At 38.2% G+C, this 17,149-nt stretch overlaps 1 protein-coding gene across 3 annotated transcripts in view; it reads left to right on the top strand.

Moving 5' to 3' along the window:
- The window catches only part of ARHGAP24 (Rho GTPase activating protein 24), a 545,723-nt gene that overhangs the window by 70,698 nt on the left and 457,876 nt on the right, over positions 1–17,149 (top strand). Inside the window, exon 1 of one of the 3 annotated variants that reach the window (XM_070458186.1) lies at positions 1,778–1,799. The exons of 1 other annotated variant lie outside the window; for it this stretch is intronic. The gene's annotated coding sequence lies outside the window, so the exon portion shown is untranslated. Of the gene's footprint in view, positions 1–1,777; positions 1,800–11,837; positions 11,901–17,149 lie in introns of those variants that run through there. One more of the 3 variants, XM_070458185.1, reaches the window with a different exon arrangement.

The following is a 17,149-nucleotide window of genomic DNA, read 5'->3' as shown; positions in this document are numbered from 1 at the left end:
TGACTCTTCACGTAATGTCTCCTTTATATGTTTAAATTCTGAAATCCTAAAGCAGCTCAATGAAAAGTCAATACTGTTAGACTATTTCCTCAATAGTCTGCTAATTTTATCTTATACATTTTTAAACTATGATGGGGCTTCCCTGACTCAGGCAGTAAAGAATCTGCCTGCAATGCAGGAAGCCTGGCTTTGATCCTTGGGTCAGAAGGATCCCCTGGAGAAGGAAATGGCAATCCACTCCAGTATTCTTGCCTGGAGAATTCCATGGACAGAGAATCTGGCAGGGTATAGTCCATGGTGTTGCAAAGAGTTGGACACGGCTAAGCAAATAACACACACACACACACAAACTATGATGTAATAAATATTTAAGTGTTCACTCTTTGTTCTGTTATTGCTGTATTTGTCCCTTCAGTTTTGAGGAAAGCTAGTAAGTATACGCTGTGGTCTGTATAAGGTGATGGTGTTAGTAGGAAGCGCTGTAGTTCGTTGGGAGAAAAAAGGAAAAGAGAACATCCTTAGGATCCAGAGTGAAATAATATCTGCTCAGATACTTGCCAAGCTCCCCGGTGGCTCAGTTGGTAAAGAATCTAGACCCAAGGTTTGACCCCTGGGTCAGGAAGATTCCCTGGAGAAGGGGTTGGCTACCCACTCCAGTATTCTTGCCTGGAGAATTCCATGGACAGAGGAGTGTGGTGGACTACAGTCCATGGGGTCACAAAACATTGGACACGGCTAAATGACTTTCATTTTCTCTCCCAGATTTGCTAGGTTTATGGCTTAAGCAAGTCACCTTAGTCGTTTGGATCCTATATATTGTATGAACGTCAGCTCTACATTTTAATGATTTTGTCAGGATTATATGGAATTATACGGACTATAAAGAATCTATGGAAAGGACTTCTCTGGTGGTCCAGTGGTTAAGACTTTACCTTCCAATGCAGAGAGTGCAGGTTCAATTCCTGGCCAGGGAACTAAGACCCCAAATGCCACACAGCCAAAAAACCAAAACATGAAGCAGAAGCACTACTGTAAAAAATTCAATAGAGACTTGAAATTGGTCCATATTAAAAACATAAGAAAAGTGTGAATATCAGATTATATGGAATTTATGAGAAGCCTTATATATAAATATAAGTGATTATTAGTATTTTTTGCAAGGCAATATGTCAGACATGTTAAATCATTATGGGTTCCAGTTCTTACTGTATCACTCCCTGGCTTTCTCTCTCACTTCATTCCATTGCCATTTAAATGTACCCTTGCTTGAGTTATTCAGCTTTGCATTTTCCCCTACCCTAGATCTCATGAAAGGTGAATTTGGGATTTGCATGAGTAATTTTCCAGCATCTAGGGGAGCCTTACTGAGCTAAGCAGGTGACTACAGATATTGGCACCTGGAGTGAGGCAGCAGATGTTAGTCAAGCTGTAATAAAATCCTTAGGATTTAGCTTTGTACTTTTCCAACTGAAATGACACAGTGCTCCGTAGTTTCTTTTTTATAAAGCAAAAAGTAACTTGTCCTTTTCACTGTTGATTTTCTCATGAAGGACCAAGCACACAGGCCTCATCCTTTGTTCCCCTGGGTTAAGAGTGTGCTGAGCAAGGCGGGGCATCTTTATTTCCGGCCCTCTGCAAAGAACAGACAACCTGTAACTTCTCAGGTTTTCAGTTGACTGCCTTCAATCTGCTAAAAGGGAAAGAGCAACAAGTCAATGTGGCAGGAAATTCACATGGAAGTGTCTGCCAAGTTATTAGAATTTTAACTCAAAATGAAATATCTGTGCATAAATATCAAGGTAAAAATATATTACTTATAAATCTGGAAAATAAGTCTTCATCTATTTAGATAGACATTTATGTATATAATTGAAGAACATAATTTGTGTATATATTTTATACATGCACATATGTGTATTTATTCTTATGACAAAGTTTTATGACTCAGATCAATTTTTTTCATGGAATTTTAAAAATATGTATACTATTCTATGCTACAATTTATTTTTATGTAATATTTTATGTAAAATTTGTAAAATTTATTTTATGTAATATTTCAGCCCATATAGAATTGTGATTAAGATACAATCTATAGCCACACTGCCTAGGTTTGATTGCATGGCTGTTTTCAAAGAGCCACTTGTTAGCAGTAGAATTGTAGGTACTTTTTAGTACTTTAGATTCCCCATCTGTAAAGTAGAAATAATAATCATACTTCATAGAACTGTTGTGAGGATTAAATAAGTGTATGCATACATATACATATATATGTACACATATATCACTTAGAATGGTCAGCATATAGTAAATGCTATTTATTGTTTGGGCTTCCCTGGTGGCTCAGCTTGTAAAGAATCCACTTGCAATGCTGGAGACCTGGGGACAATCCCTGGTTTGATAAGATCCCCTGAAGAAGGGAAAGGTTACCCACTCCAGTATTCTGGCTTGGAGAATTCCAAAGAGTCAGACACAACTGAGTGACTTTCACTTTCATTCAATATATTGTTTAATAAACAAGTCAAATCATATTTCTATAAAAAGCAGAGAAAATATCATATATATTTCAGTGGTAGTTGTTTTTATAGTCTTCTAAATTAAGGTATGCCATTTTCAAAAAATCAAATGATACAATGCTAAAATGTATAACAATTCAATATAGAAGGCCAGGAATAGAACAAGAATTCTACTCTACTGTCTTTTTTCATTTAGAAGTCTTAGCGGTAAATGAACTAGAACAATTTTCCTACTAATCCTGTTACCTTTAGAAGTACAATGCTGTCAAAAGACCATTTCTAAGACTCACAACATTGTATTAATAGAATTAGAAGAAATCTTAGATACTGAATGGTTCATTCAATGTCTTTATTTGGGGGCTTAGAGGACTGAGGCCGAGAAAATCAAATGCCTTTCTCAAGGTCAGGTAGCTATGCAGTTTCAAAGACATGTTTACTAACTTCTAGTGTGATGCATTTTCTTTTCTTTTTTTTTTTTTTTTTTTTGTGATGCATTTTCAATTACAGCAGCATACTTGAAACTTACTCATGGTGATCCAGTGAAGAAAAAATCTGCTCCTCTTTTGAGTCAGCAGTCAGTAAGGCATATGGGTTATATAACTTTTTGTTTTGATAACTTTCGCATTTACAGAAAAGTTATAAGCATAGTACTAGGAATTCCTAACACTCTTAACCCCAAGTCACTAATTGTTTACATTCTGTTTCATTTATCATTCTCTCTTTCTCTCTGTGTGTGTGTATATATACATACACATATATGTGTGTGTTTTTATGATTATTTCTGAATTCTTTGAAAATAAATTGAAGACATTTATACCTTTTAAAATACTTGATTTGTATTTCCTGAAAACAAGTCACATAACTGCATTAGTAACATAATTATCAATGATCAAAATGAGAACATTTAAATTTGATAAAATGATATCTAATCCACAGTTTATATTTAATTTTTATCAACTTTCCTAATAATGTGCTCTCTCTCTCTGTCTTTTGTTTTAACTCAGAATTCAAGCCAGGGTCAAGCACTGTGTTGAGTTATCATGTCTAATTAGAACAGCATAGAATGTGCATAACTTTCAAGTGTACAGTTCATGAGTTTAGACAGACGTCTACACCTATGCAACTCATATCCCATAAAGATATGTTATTTCTGTCACCTTAGACTGGCTTGGCCTATTCTAGAACTTTATATAAATGGAATCATGAAGTATATATTCCTGTATCTGGTTTCTTTTACTCATTATGATAATTATGAAATTCATCTATGTTGTTATGTATATGTATAGTTTTGTCTTGTTATTGCTAATGATTATTTCACCATATGACTTGTTTATCTGATGCTCACTTATTGATGAGCATCAGGTTATTTCTAATTGGGGCTAACATAAATAAAACAATTATAAGCATTTTTGTACAAATATATTTGTGACCATATGGATTTCAGTTCTCTTGGTTAAGCATTCGTGATCAGAATTGGTAAATTGTAGGTAAAATTATGTTTAACTTTATAAGAAACTGCCAAACTTTCTATCAGAGTGGTTATTTTATTTGTGCTCTTACCAGCAATGTCTGAAAATTCTGGTTTTTCAGAAATATGGCTCCATATCCTGACCAGCATTTGGTGTCATCAGCTGTCTTCAAGTGTAGCCATTCAAATGTTTATGTAATGATATTTCACTGTGATTTTAGTATACATTTCTTTGATAACTGATGGTGATGGGACTTTTCTGTGAGACTATTAGAGATTTGTATAACTTCTTTTGTAAAGGTTTTATTTAATTTATTTTCATCTTCTAATTTTTTTGGTCTGTTTGTTAGTGAGTTGTAGAAATCCTTATACATTATGGATGTTTGTCTTTTGGCAGGTATATTTTTGCAAACATTTTCAAACAATATCTGGCTTGTCTATTCTTTTTATAAATGATATCTTTGATGAGCAGAAGTTTTTACTTTTAATAATTTCTAAATTATACATTTTTATGGTTGTTACTTTTTATATGCTTTCTAAAAAAAAAAATTCAATCCCAGGCTGTGAATTTATTCTCCTGTGTTTTCTTCTAGAAGTGTTAGCTTTTTAAATTTAGGCCTAATATTCATATTGAATCAAGTTTTGTGTATAATATGAGGCAGGGAAAGTTCTTTGTTGTAAGTCTAGATTTTTATTAAAGAAAGGTTTCCGATCTGTATTATCATTAAATGTTTTTCGGATATTAAGAAAACTTTTTGGGGTGCTATGCTGTGCTTAGTTGGGCTTCCCTGGTGGCTCACTTGGTAAAGAATGTTTTTCGAATATTAAGAAAAGTTTTTTGGGATAGAAGTGATTAAAACCAGCTCATGCTAGAGTTTAGCTCAGTTCAGTCACTCAGTCGTTTCCGAGTCTTTGCGACCCCTTGGACTGCAGCACTCCAGGCTTTCCTGTCCATCAAGCTAGAGCAGATAAATGGGAATTTATCTGCTCACTTTGCTGGGAAGACTAACACATATCTCATAGGATTAAAGGAAGATACACAAAGGCCAAGACTTCAGGAGCTGGATTAGGATGGGGATTCCAGGGCTCTCTCTAGGCTTTTCTCACATCTGCCTATCTCTGAATCACTTCATTGTGAAGACCACTGTCTTCTAAGGCCAGGGGAGATAAATGATTTCAGCCTCATTCATCCCAGATGCTCATGCTCTCAGTGTCACTAAAGTTGTCCTGAGGAATCACTTGACTTGGCAACGCTTTAGTCACATGACCCCTTCCTGGGGTCGTCACTGTTGCTAGGGAGCTCAGGACCTAGGCATAGTCGAGTCTGGGCCACCTTGTGGCCATGGGATGGTGCTGCCATCTGACACAGCATGAGGGAGAGAGGGTTCCCCAAGGACAGGCTTCTGGACGTTCAAAATATCATATGACCCACCAGGATTCCTACTTTAAAAAATGGCTTTTTGCAATGTATAAAATGAAAATTAAATTTAAAAAATGGCTTTTTATATATGATATTCATCTATCCTTCATGAAACCCAAATATATTCAGGTGCAGTAAAGCTAGATTTCTATTCTGCTCATCTAAAACTTAAGTATGAATTAATTAGATACTTTGAAGAACTAAAATGTGTTCAAATTATATGAGACTAATGGTACCTCCTTGAAGACTAAAGTTTATTTTTTTTTCCATTTATTTTTATTAGTTGGAGGCTAATTACTTTACATCATTACAGTAGTTTTTGTCATACATTGAAATGAATTAGCCATGGATTTACATGTATTCCCCATCCCGGTCCCTCCTCCCACCTCCCTCTCCACCCGATCCCTCTGGGTCTTCCCAGTGCACCAGGCCCGAGCACTTGTCTCATGCATCCAACCTGGGCTGGTGATCTGTTTCACCCTAGATAATATACATGTTTCAATGCTGTTCTCTTCCATCATGATGTGAATGATGCTGAACAAAGTGAAAGAGCAGTCAGATATTTTCATTTTGAAGTCTCCCCACTTTCCTCAAATGATAATGAAAAAGTTGGGTTGTCAATACCACAATAAAATAAACCACTGCGAGAGAAACTGTGGTTCAATGATTAGGGCAAGATTTATACACTTAGAATGCCCAGTATTTTTCCAGAACTTTAAAGCTCTTGGTTGATGTTCAACCCACAGGATTACTTGACAAAAAAGAATGAAGTGGTTCTTACTGGAAATCATTAAGCACCTGAAGGCTTGCATTTGAAGGAAAAACCTTGAGAGTTCATTGTAGACAATGACTATCTCAGCCAAAGTTGCCTACTTGTATAATATTTTCTTTGAAGTGTGATTAAATTAAAAGCTGGCCCCCATAGAGAGCCTTGATATGATAATGCAATCGACAGCATATCTGATTTTCCTGGGTTGGTTTCACTAAAGAAGTCTGACATCAGAAGTATTTTTTAGACAGGCTTTTGTCTAAGTATAAAAATGTGGCCATCAGGAGATGGAGAAGGAAATGGCAGCCCACTCCAGTGTTCTTGCCTGGAGAATCCCAGGGATGGCGGAGCCTGGTGGGCTGCCGTCTATGGAGTCGCACAGAGTCTGACGTGACTGAAGCGACTTAGCAGCAGCAGCAGCAGGAGATAGAGATGGAGGAACTCTTTAAATGATGGGCCCAGAGGTTATTTCCCTATTGTGAGAGGAAGACCCAGCTGGGACATTCTCCCCACGTTAGCCTGTCTTTCTCAGTATCCCATTTGCTTCAGCTTTGGTCTCTTCACTCTGCCCACTGTGTACAAAAGCTCACGTCTATTGCTGCCGTTGTTCCCCCATCCTCTAGATTTATAATCCCATTACTTTTTAGATTTAGAGGGAAAGTTTCTTTTCTTTGTTCTCTGAGGCAGTTTTTCAAAATAAAGTTTTACTAATGAAAATTGAACTAGGAGTAAGGGAGGGGAAGGACACACAGAAGCCTAAAAATTGAGATGTTTATAAAATTTGCTTTCTGATCCTATATTTAAGAGTCTTGTCAAAGATGGAGTTAGTTAATATAAAACAAAGGACATTCAACTCCTGTTTTCTGTTCCCTGCTTAGATCTGTTTGCTTTGTTTTTGGGGCCATATGATGCAGTACAATACTACTTGCCATGTTAAAACTCTCATCTCAGAGTGCTCTAAGTTTTTTCAATTAAAAGAAGTTGACTTTCTTGCTTGTTTCCATAGCATGTTTACTAAAATTGGAATGCTATGTGGCCCCTGCAAATTTGTGAGGTGTTTAGTATTTTTATATAATGTATAGCATGGTGATGAGAGCTGATAATACTGTATTACATATTTGAAAGTATCCAGGAGAATGGATCTTGATAGTTCTTATCACAAGAAAAATATTTTGTAACTATATATTGAGGTTGATATTAACGTGATTTCTTACAGCAATCATCTTGCAATCTTTACAAATATTGATGATTTTGTACACCCGAGACTAAATGTTATATCAATTAGACCTCAATTAAAAAAGAAAAGGTAGGTTGATTTTCATGCCTTTTCTCATTTCAAATGGCATTCTCTCCTGGTGGACACCTGAGTTTCTATTTTCTGTTGGAGGGATATTGTCAGTTTTTGGTTTATTTATAGAATCAAAGTAACAAAGAGTCTCTCTCTCTCCTTTTTGAATGTGATTGATTGGTTGTGACTGTGTAGAGTGCTGAATTGAGAAGGCATCTAGAGGTGCATCTAGGTTCCTCAGGAAGGAGAATTGTGATTAATTAATAATGTCTGTCATGAGCTTAAGAGTATTAGTACCATTGCCATGTATCTGCCTTTTCTGTTTGTTCTATTGGCCATAAAGCATTTGTTTTAATTTGATTTTTGTTTCTACTCACACTTGGGAATTCTAGTGGTTTTCTTTTTTGTTTTTTCTAGTTCCTTGGAGACTGATGTGGCAGTAGGAACACATCTAAATGTATATTAGAATACTTTTCTCCCTATTGAATGAAAACCTTAAGAGGTAGCAGATTCTCTGTATAAAGTATATCATTAAACATACAACAAACACAAAGTAAATATTTAAACTTTTTTTTTCAAATGGTTCATCCCATGAAGTTATTTTGTTTTCTTACCAAATGAATATGGAAACATTGAAGCTTAAAATATAAAATGTACATTGACATTCTGATCCATGCCAACAGGCACATAATTATCTATTTTTGTCTGTTCTTGTTGTTTTGGACAATTTAATTTCAAATGAATCAAGGAACAGGATATTTAGTGTTTCTTCAGGAAAATAACTGCACATTTACAAAATTATTACTGCTAAATTTTCCCCAGGTGTGCTCTTCTGGCGACTATTTTAAACTTCGAATTCATGACTGTTGTACATTATTCAATTCTCCTGCTTTCTTCACTCTTAGACTCTTCAGTTCAAAGAAGAAATATTTCTTTATTTTTAATTGAGTTATACTTAAGGGTAACATCCAGTGAGAAACAATGGGAGTTCCCGTGGCTCAACAATTTCTGAAGTTCAGTTTAGCTTTAAGACACTAAAAACTTAGGTGAAGGAATTTGGGCTGAAGCCCTTTCAGTGGTGTGGAAGTGGAAGTGTTGGTCGCTCAGTTGTGTCCAACTCTTTGCGACCCCATGGACTGTAGCCCTCCAGACTCCTCAGTCAATGGGATTCTCCAAGTGAGAATACTGGAATGGGTTGCCGTTCCTTTCTCCAGGGGATCTTCTAACCCAGGGATTGAACCTGGGTCTCCCACATTGCAGGCAGATCCTTTACTGCCTGAGCCAGCAGGGAAGCCCCTTCATTGACATAAATAATAATATCAAATAGTTTAAGACTTTTGCACTGCACTCTGGGGAACCCCGAGGGGCTCTGAGGTCCATTCAGTTAGGCCCCAAAGACTGACTGATGGATTTGTTTATTTCTTCATTTCTTCATTCACTTACATTTATTCAACAAACCTTTGAGTATTTAGCATATTCTAATTATTTAGTATTTAGAGGAGTGTGGTGGGGGGGCCGTTCAGGGAGCCCATATCCTCCATGAGTTATGTGGTATGAGATGGAACATTAATAAGCATACGGCCGTGTATGATAAAGACTCAGTCCAGAGTGGTGTGGAAACTCGTAAGGGGAAAATCAGATTGGGGACAGCAGTAGCTCTTGGGGAGCCTTTCTAGAGGAGCTGAGGGATGGAGAGAAGTTAAGTGAAAACAACCATGTATGAAACCCAAGTTCCTTTCAAGAGATTTTTAGAAAAAATTCAATTACTTCCTGAAAAACAGATTGGGCCTCCTGGAATTTATCTTGAGTCTAAAACAATCTCCGTTAGACCCACTGTAATATGAGGCTTAGAGTGCTGATTGCCTTGTAAGTATCATAGTTTGATTCATTTTTCAGATAGAGTGGTAGAGGGTAAGGGACAGAAAGTGAACTGTTTTTCATTCATCAGTTTTCTTTAGTTAGAAGTTATTTAGGCTACTAAGATTTAATTCTTTAAATTGTTTTTTGCACATTCTTGTAAATGTAATGATTTCAGTTCGTTTCCAAGGCAAACCCTCCAACATCACAGTAATCCAACTGTATACCCCAACGGTTAATGCTGAAGAAGCTGCCGTTGAACAGTTCTATGAAGACCCACTAGACCTTCTAGAACTAAGCACCAAAAAAAAAAAAGAGACATCCTTTTCATCATAGAGGATTGGAATGCAAAAGTAATGTACATGTACATTGTAAATAGCATGTGTAGATGTGTGTATTCGTTTGTAGGTATGCACATGTATATACATGTGTAAGCACATGTGTGTGAGCACATGCATATATGCGTGTATGTGAGTATATACACATAATATGTTTATTCTGTGTGTTTTTGTTGTGTGAACCGTTACCTGTAGAAAGGTTACATGCTAGCATTTAGGCATGTTGTTGTTTAATCCCTAAGTCATGTCCAACTCTTTGCGATTACATGGACTGAGGCTGCCAGGCTTCCTCTGCCCATGGAATTTTCCAGGCAAGAATACTGGAGTGTGTTGCCATTTCCAGGGGATCTTCCCAACCTAGGGATCAAACCCACATCTCCTGCATTGGCAGGTGGGTTCTTTACCACTGAACCACCAGGGGAGCCCAGCATTTAGGCATACAGCTCAATAAAATGTACTACCACTTGACAAACCAGCATGTTAGCAACAGCTACATTTTTTTTTTAAGTAAGAAAGGTTAGAACTCAGATAAATATTGGTCCTCTGTAGTTATACTTCATGTAGAGTGCAATCACATTCATTTTACAAAGGTGTTAGGTTCCAACATCAACACAAATGGTGACAATCGGATGTGAACAAAGCGACTCTCCAAAGTCACACAAATCACTCACAAATTACAGTACTTTACCAACTCTGCCAGTTTTATATCTGTTTTTTCTCAGCAATGGAACAAATCCCAATTTTTTTGAACAACAGCAGGGAGTTTGTGTTGAGTGGCTATGTGGTGTGAAATTGTATGTACGCAGAGGCTCTGGGATCACGCGTGCACTCTGACACACTCTCCCCACCAGATTTCAGGGAGCTGACGCTCGCTGTAAAAATGCACTTCCCGTCTGCCCTACATGTGTGGGAGCACATGTCCTCTCTTCTCCTCTAGCTTCCTTCTCTTCTGCTATTCTCTTGGGTTTCCTGAACTAGTCTTGTAGGTAAATTCAAACACATTGCAACTCCTAGCCCATCTGATTGCAAAAAGAACCATACGAGTAGATACACAAACCAGTTTCCACTCCTGGAAAATAATTTAAAGCTGTGATCCCATCAAATGAGGGGATCTTTTTAAGCCCCAGTGTGGTACAGTAGCCATTATTAAGGTTGTAAAGATACAAGTTAACTTAATTCTGTTTTTGTTTTAGTTTAGGGTAACCATTTATTTATATTATTGTTATGTTGCTTTGCTAAACACTGAGGTCATTGGTCCTATTAGAAATCTCATGTACTACCCAGCTGCCATAGCCTGACCGCAAGGAAAATACTTTCCCAGTGCAGATTCAGTTAAAACATTCTCTCAGAATCTGAGTGAGTGAACCATACGTTCCTTCATGCAAAACCAGAATTGATTACATGTATTTCCTGCCAAGGAAAAGGAAGTTTTGAATTTCTTCAGTAAGGGCAATTTCAGGTTCACTTCAGTCTGATGATTTTGACATTATGTTTAAGTACAATTTTCATGCTAATGGAAGTCTCCTGTGTCCAAGGGGAAAAAAAATCAAGTTCTTAAAGTAGACCATATTCTTTAAGGCATTAAATGCAAATTCACTTCTGAAATACTCTTTGTAGGAGTTCTATTGTGATTGTTACATGGCTTCACTCCTTGATTGGACAGTTGTTTACTGAATAGTAAGTAAGCACTGGATATATTGCAGTGAGAAAAAGGAAGTCCTTGAATTGGTGAAGTTTATGGGATCCTGAAGGGGTGATCAGCAGTAAACAGCTGAAGAAACAGCAATTTTGTGTCAGGAAGACAGAGGACAGAGTTCAGGGATAGTCAGTAACAAAGTGCAAGTGTTAGTGGTCCAGTCGTATCCAACTCTGTTCGACCCCCATGGACTGTATCCCACCAGGCTCCTCTGTCCATGAGATTCTCCAGGCAAGAATACTGGAATGGGTAGCCATTTCCTTTTCCAGGGGCTCTTCCCAACCCAGGGATCAGATCCACATCTCCTGCACTGCAGGCAGATTCCTTACCGTCTGAGCTACCTGAGAAGCAGAGAATAACAAGAAGGAAGCTGATTCACTGGGTGAATAGTAATGACAGTTGGAGGAGGTAGGTTTCAGTCTTGAGACTTAAAGGATGAGAAGAGATGGACCATGTAAAGTTAAGAAAATGAGGCAGAGCTGCCTAGGTGGAGATCACCAATCATCAAAACTCAAGGCATTAAAGGAGCTTCTGTGTTTCCAGAACTGAAAGTAAGCTGGTGTTACTATACTGTTTAGGGCTTTAAAGTGTGTGTGTTATGGGGGGAAGTGCGAAGGAGGTAGAATGAGATTAGGTTACATCAGTAAACATGTGCCAGATGATTCAGAACCTTTATACCATGTTTACAATTCCAGATTTTAAAATAAGTACAGTAGGAACCAATCAAAATTTTCCATGTAGAGAGTCATTGTCTGATTTAATTGTTCAGAGCTCACTTTGGCTATTTTGTGGAGAAGGAAATGTGTGAGCATGTGCCTATGTGTTTATGTTTGTGGTTAAAAATGGAAGCAATGAGACTAGTTGCTGGGCTATTAGAATCATCTAATCAAAGACAGTGGTGGGTGGCTTGGGTCATAGAGTGGAGATGAAGATGGAATCAACTGGATAAATTTGAAATATCTTTTGGACGTATAACTTTCTAAATTTACAGATATATTTGATGTTTAGGGTGAAGAGGAATCAGGAATCTAAAATGATCACTTTTTTTTTTCTAACTGCGCATATCATGGAAACCTTTACTAAGATCAGGTTTTGGGCAAGATCAGGTTTCAGAAGGAGATCATGATCACTCTTAGATATCTAGCACCAAGCCTATTGCAAAATTTATTAACTCATCAAACATTGATTGAGCTTCACCATAGTCAGATGTTATACTAAGTGTTGAGGATATCTGGTGTCCTTATGCTTATGGAATTACAGAGATGGTAGATTTCAGAGTGCGAGAAGGGACCGTATGAGGAAATCATCCAGTCCAACATCTTTATTTTAAAGATGAAGGATAGAATTTGAAACTTTTGATTTTTGCAGAAATATCAAGACTCCTCTATAAAAATTATGGTTACCTTAGTAAAACTTAACTTCATTCAATCAAAATAACTGTGGTATTATTTTCCCTTAGGGATATGATACAATCTGTTTTCATTTCTGTTTTAATGATTGTTACAATTAGTACCATTGAAATACTTTCTGATGCAATCTGAAGTCATGAAAATTTGGGCACTGTAGCCAGGGGTTCAGTGAGAGATGCTATCGTTGGTTTGACGAGGCTTATAAACAACATATGCAAGAAGAATAATAAACCACATTCAAATGTGCACACATTTTTTACTACGGATTAATAGGAGACAAATGTGGAATTGGGCACTTCTATTTTTTTATATTATTGATGGTAGGCTGCTAATTATCTTGAAGCATTTCAGAGGAGATTTTTCAAATTAAACAGAAAGCATTAACATGAAAGGAAGGAAATAAAGGGCTGGAAAGAAATGAGGGGCTGCAAAGAAAAAAACTTGTGCAATGAATTCTAGATTTTTATGTGTGCATGTGGGCGTGTGTGTTGAAATGTTTGTTTTAAGGACCTATTCAATTTGTAAGTTAAGATATTTGGTTAAAGAGTTAATAGGTGATGATGAAATAGCAAGCTGTGTAGATGTGAACTATTTAAATGCCAGGAAATGAAAAAAAAAGATTATTTAGGGTGGTCTAAATATGCATTGTCGTTGTTCAGTCACTGAGTCGTGTTCGACTCCTTGTGACCCCATGGACTGCAGCACGCCAGGCTTCCCTGCCTTTCACTATCTCCTGAACTTGGCTCAGATTCATGTGCATTGAGTCAGTGATGCTATTAATCATCTCGTCCTCTGCCACCGTCTTCTCTTTTTGCCTTCAGTCTTTTCCAGCATCAGAGTCTTTTCCAATGAGTCGGCTCTTTGCACCAGGTGGCTAAAGTATTGGAGCTTCAGCTGCAGTCCTTCCAATGACTATTCAGGGTTGATTTCCTTTAGGATTGATTGGCTTGATCTCCTTGCAGTCCAAGGAACTCTCAATAGTCTTCCTCAGCACCACAGTTTGAAAACATCCATTCTTAGGCACTCAGCCTTCTTTATGGTTCAACTCTCACATCCGTACATGACTACAGGAAAAACCAGAGCTTTGACTATACAAACCTTTGTGGAGATTTCTTAAAAAACTGGAAATAGAACTGCCATATGACCCAGCAATACCACTTCTGGGCATACACACTGAGGAAACCAGATCTGAAAGAGACACGTGCACCCCAATGTTCATCGCAGCACTGTTTATAATAGCCAGGACATAGCAGCAACCTAGATGCCCATCAGCAGATGAATGGATAAGGAAGCTGTGGTACATATACACCATGGAATATTACTCAGCCGTTAAAAAGAATTCATTTGAATCAGTTCTAATGAGATGGATGAAACTGGAGCCCATTATACAGAGTGAAGTAAGCCAGAAAGATAAAGAACATTACAGCATACTAACACATATATATGGAATTTAGAAAGATGGTAACAATAACCCTATATGCAAAACAGAAAAAGAGACTCAGATGTATAGAACAGACTTGTGGACTCTCTGGGAGAAGGCGAGGGTGGGATGTTTCAAGAGAACAGCATCGAAACATGTATATTATCTAGGGTGAAACAGATCACCAGCCCAGGTTGGATTCATGAGACAAGTGCTCGGGCCTGGTGCACTGGGAAGACCCAGAGGGATTGGGTGGAGAGGGAGGTGGGAGGGGGAATCGAGATGGGGAATACATGTAACTCCATGGCTGAGAAAAATAAATGAAAAGAAAAAAAAAAAACAACAAACCTTTGTCAGCAAAGTAATATCTCTGCTTTTTAACATGCTATATAGATCTGTCGTAGCTTTCCTTCCAAGGAGCTTACCTACTATCTATATTAAGTTCCAGCATTCATTGTTCATTTAGAGTGAGGTTTACTTGGCTCTTTACACTAGGTCAGATACTATGAAAGAAAAGGGATGAAAGATCCTGCCCTAAGGGCAGAACAAACTGGAAGCATCAGGCAGATCCAGGCTGCTCACACAACATGCACATAAACGATGGGAGACGGTTTCTTGCAGGGAGTGGTGATTGCCAAGGGAAAACCCTATGGAGCAAAGGAAGTTTCAAGATGTTTTGTAGAGATGAGAGCCTGTTCATCCGAAAGGTGCTTCAGGATAAGAAAGGAAAAAGTGGGTACTGAATGAAACAGATGGCAGTCAAATGACCTACATGAGGCTTAAAAGTAGTTTGAGGAGGAGATGAAGATAGAAAGCAAAGATGGAGATAGATTGGAATACATATGGAAGAGGCAAAACTCCTCAGAGGATGGTTGAAATGATCAAAATGAGAAGTGTTTAGAACCAGAGCTTTTCTTCATCCCCTGTAACTGGAATGGCAGGACTGAATTCAAAGATATAATTATATTTTAATATATTCATATTATGTATGTGATTAATAGTTATAATTATAATTAATAAACATTAATTATGATATATATTGCACATATTTTATGTGTTATAACATAATATAAATATGTATATATATATGGAGTCTAGAAAAATGGTACTGATGAACCTATTTGCGGGGCAAAAATAGGGATGCAGATGTAGAAAATGAACAGGTGGACCCAAGGAGCGGGGAAGGGGAGGGTGGGTCAGACTGGGAGAACAGCACTGACATACATATTCTACTGTATGTGAAACAGATAGCTATCGGGCAACTGCTGTATAGCACAGGGAACTTCGCTCTGTGATGACCTCAAGGGGTTGGATGAAGGCGGGGGGCAGTGGTGAGAGAGAGGCTCAAGAGGGAGGAGATATATGCATGTTGTGTGTTAGTTGTTCAGTTGTGTCTGACCCTTTGTGATCCCATGGACTGCAGTCTGCACCAGGCTCCTCTGTCCATGGGATTCTCCAGGCAAGAATCCTGAAGTAAGTGGGTTGCCATTCCCTTCTCCCGAGGATCTTCCCGACCCAGGGGTTGAATCCAGGTCTCCTGCATTGCAGGCAGATTCTTTACTCTCTGAGGCCCCAGGGAAGTGTGCACAAAGCTGATTCATGTTGTTGTACACAAGAAACTAGCAGAACATTGCAAACCAGTTATACTCCAATTAAAAAAAAGTAAATAAATAAAATGGGAAGAAAAAAGAAAGAAACCAGGACAGGGCAGGTGTTGAGGCCTGGCCGCTACTGGGCAGGGAAGACAGATTGCACAAGGGATGAGTAGCTGCCGGTGCCCCGGGGCGGGTGCTGCTCCAGGAGCACATGCGGGGAGACTTGGTCAGTGACCGGGACCTGCCTTTGCATCAGCAGCTCCAGGTCCTCAGACCTCACATCTTGCAGCCAGCATAAGCAGCATACACCTCCAGGTCATCACAAAGATGCTGGATGTATTTCTCTGGACACTTCCCCACCCTCTCCATAGCCTTCTGCTCCGTGGGCATCTTAGCATAGATGCTAAAGCGTTTCTCATAGTGAATTGAAAAATTCGTGGTGAAAATAAAGACTAGATAGAGAGACAACTTGTTTTCTGGAATTAAGCTGAAAAAATAGAAGCTTTGGCATGAATATGCCAGCACAGAATTATTCTATGTTTTATTAATTAATCTGTATCCCTGTATCCTCAAGAAAGACACAAGGGTCAGAGTGCAGTTTTCACTTCATGAAAAATGCTTAGGAATAAACATTAGCAAAAACCTGCAGGAAGCCTTTGGGATAGGAAAATGTCTTTTGTTCTTAACTACTTTTCCCTGGCTCTTCCAGAAAACCAAGTTCTTGGTGTGGCAGCTTAGCACCTCACCTGTAAATTAATATTGGCTCTAAGATAAACTCATACGCTTGATATGTACAGTGTGTATGACCTTGTGTTCCTTCCCACATAACCTTGAAATTTTCTTCATCATGCAGTTGACTGGAACATACCACTCACTCCAGAAGTCTGAAGGAGACGCACTGGCCAAGCCGGGCTATTTTTCATTTGTTTGCATTTTTCCTCAACTTTTTCAACTGCACTCATTCTTGACCAGCCAAAGAAACTCTCAAGGGGATACTCTGGGAGAGAGGGGGGCAAGGACAGCTTGAGAAATTCTCACATGTGTAAAACAAATGCCTTCCATTGAGGTTTTTAAAATAGTCCCGCTAAACTTTAACATGTGTCAGACTAAGTTTGCTCAAATAATCACAGGCTTGCACTAACAGGCTCCAACCAGTGTACACCAGACACAGAGGCCCATTATCACGAGAGTCCTGGCTTTTTTTTTTAGGTGGTTTTTACTTTGTCTTCAAATATCGCCTCTTGTGACCATGGTAGTGGTGAGATAGCTGCCTCCTCCAACTTCTTAACACATTATGTCTAGAACTTTCCTATTCTTTAATTCTACTTTGGAAAAAAGAGATAGTATCACATAGTCAACTAGCTCATTTAGGGAAG

The sequence above is a fragment of the Odocoileus virginianus genome, chromosome 29, assembly GCF_023699985.2.
Source record: "Odocoileus virginianus isolate 20LAN1187 ecotype Illinois chromosome 29, Ovbor_1.2, whole genome shotgun sequence".
In the NCBI taxonomy this organism is placed as follows: Eukaryota; Metazoa; Chordata; class Mammalia; order Artiodactyla; family Cervidae; genus Odocoileus; species Odocoileus virginianus.
Note: the sequence above shows the minus strand (reverse complement) of the source record. Positions and strands in the feature narration are given on the sequence as shown.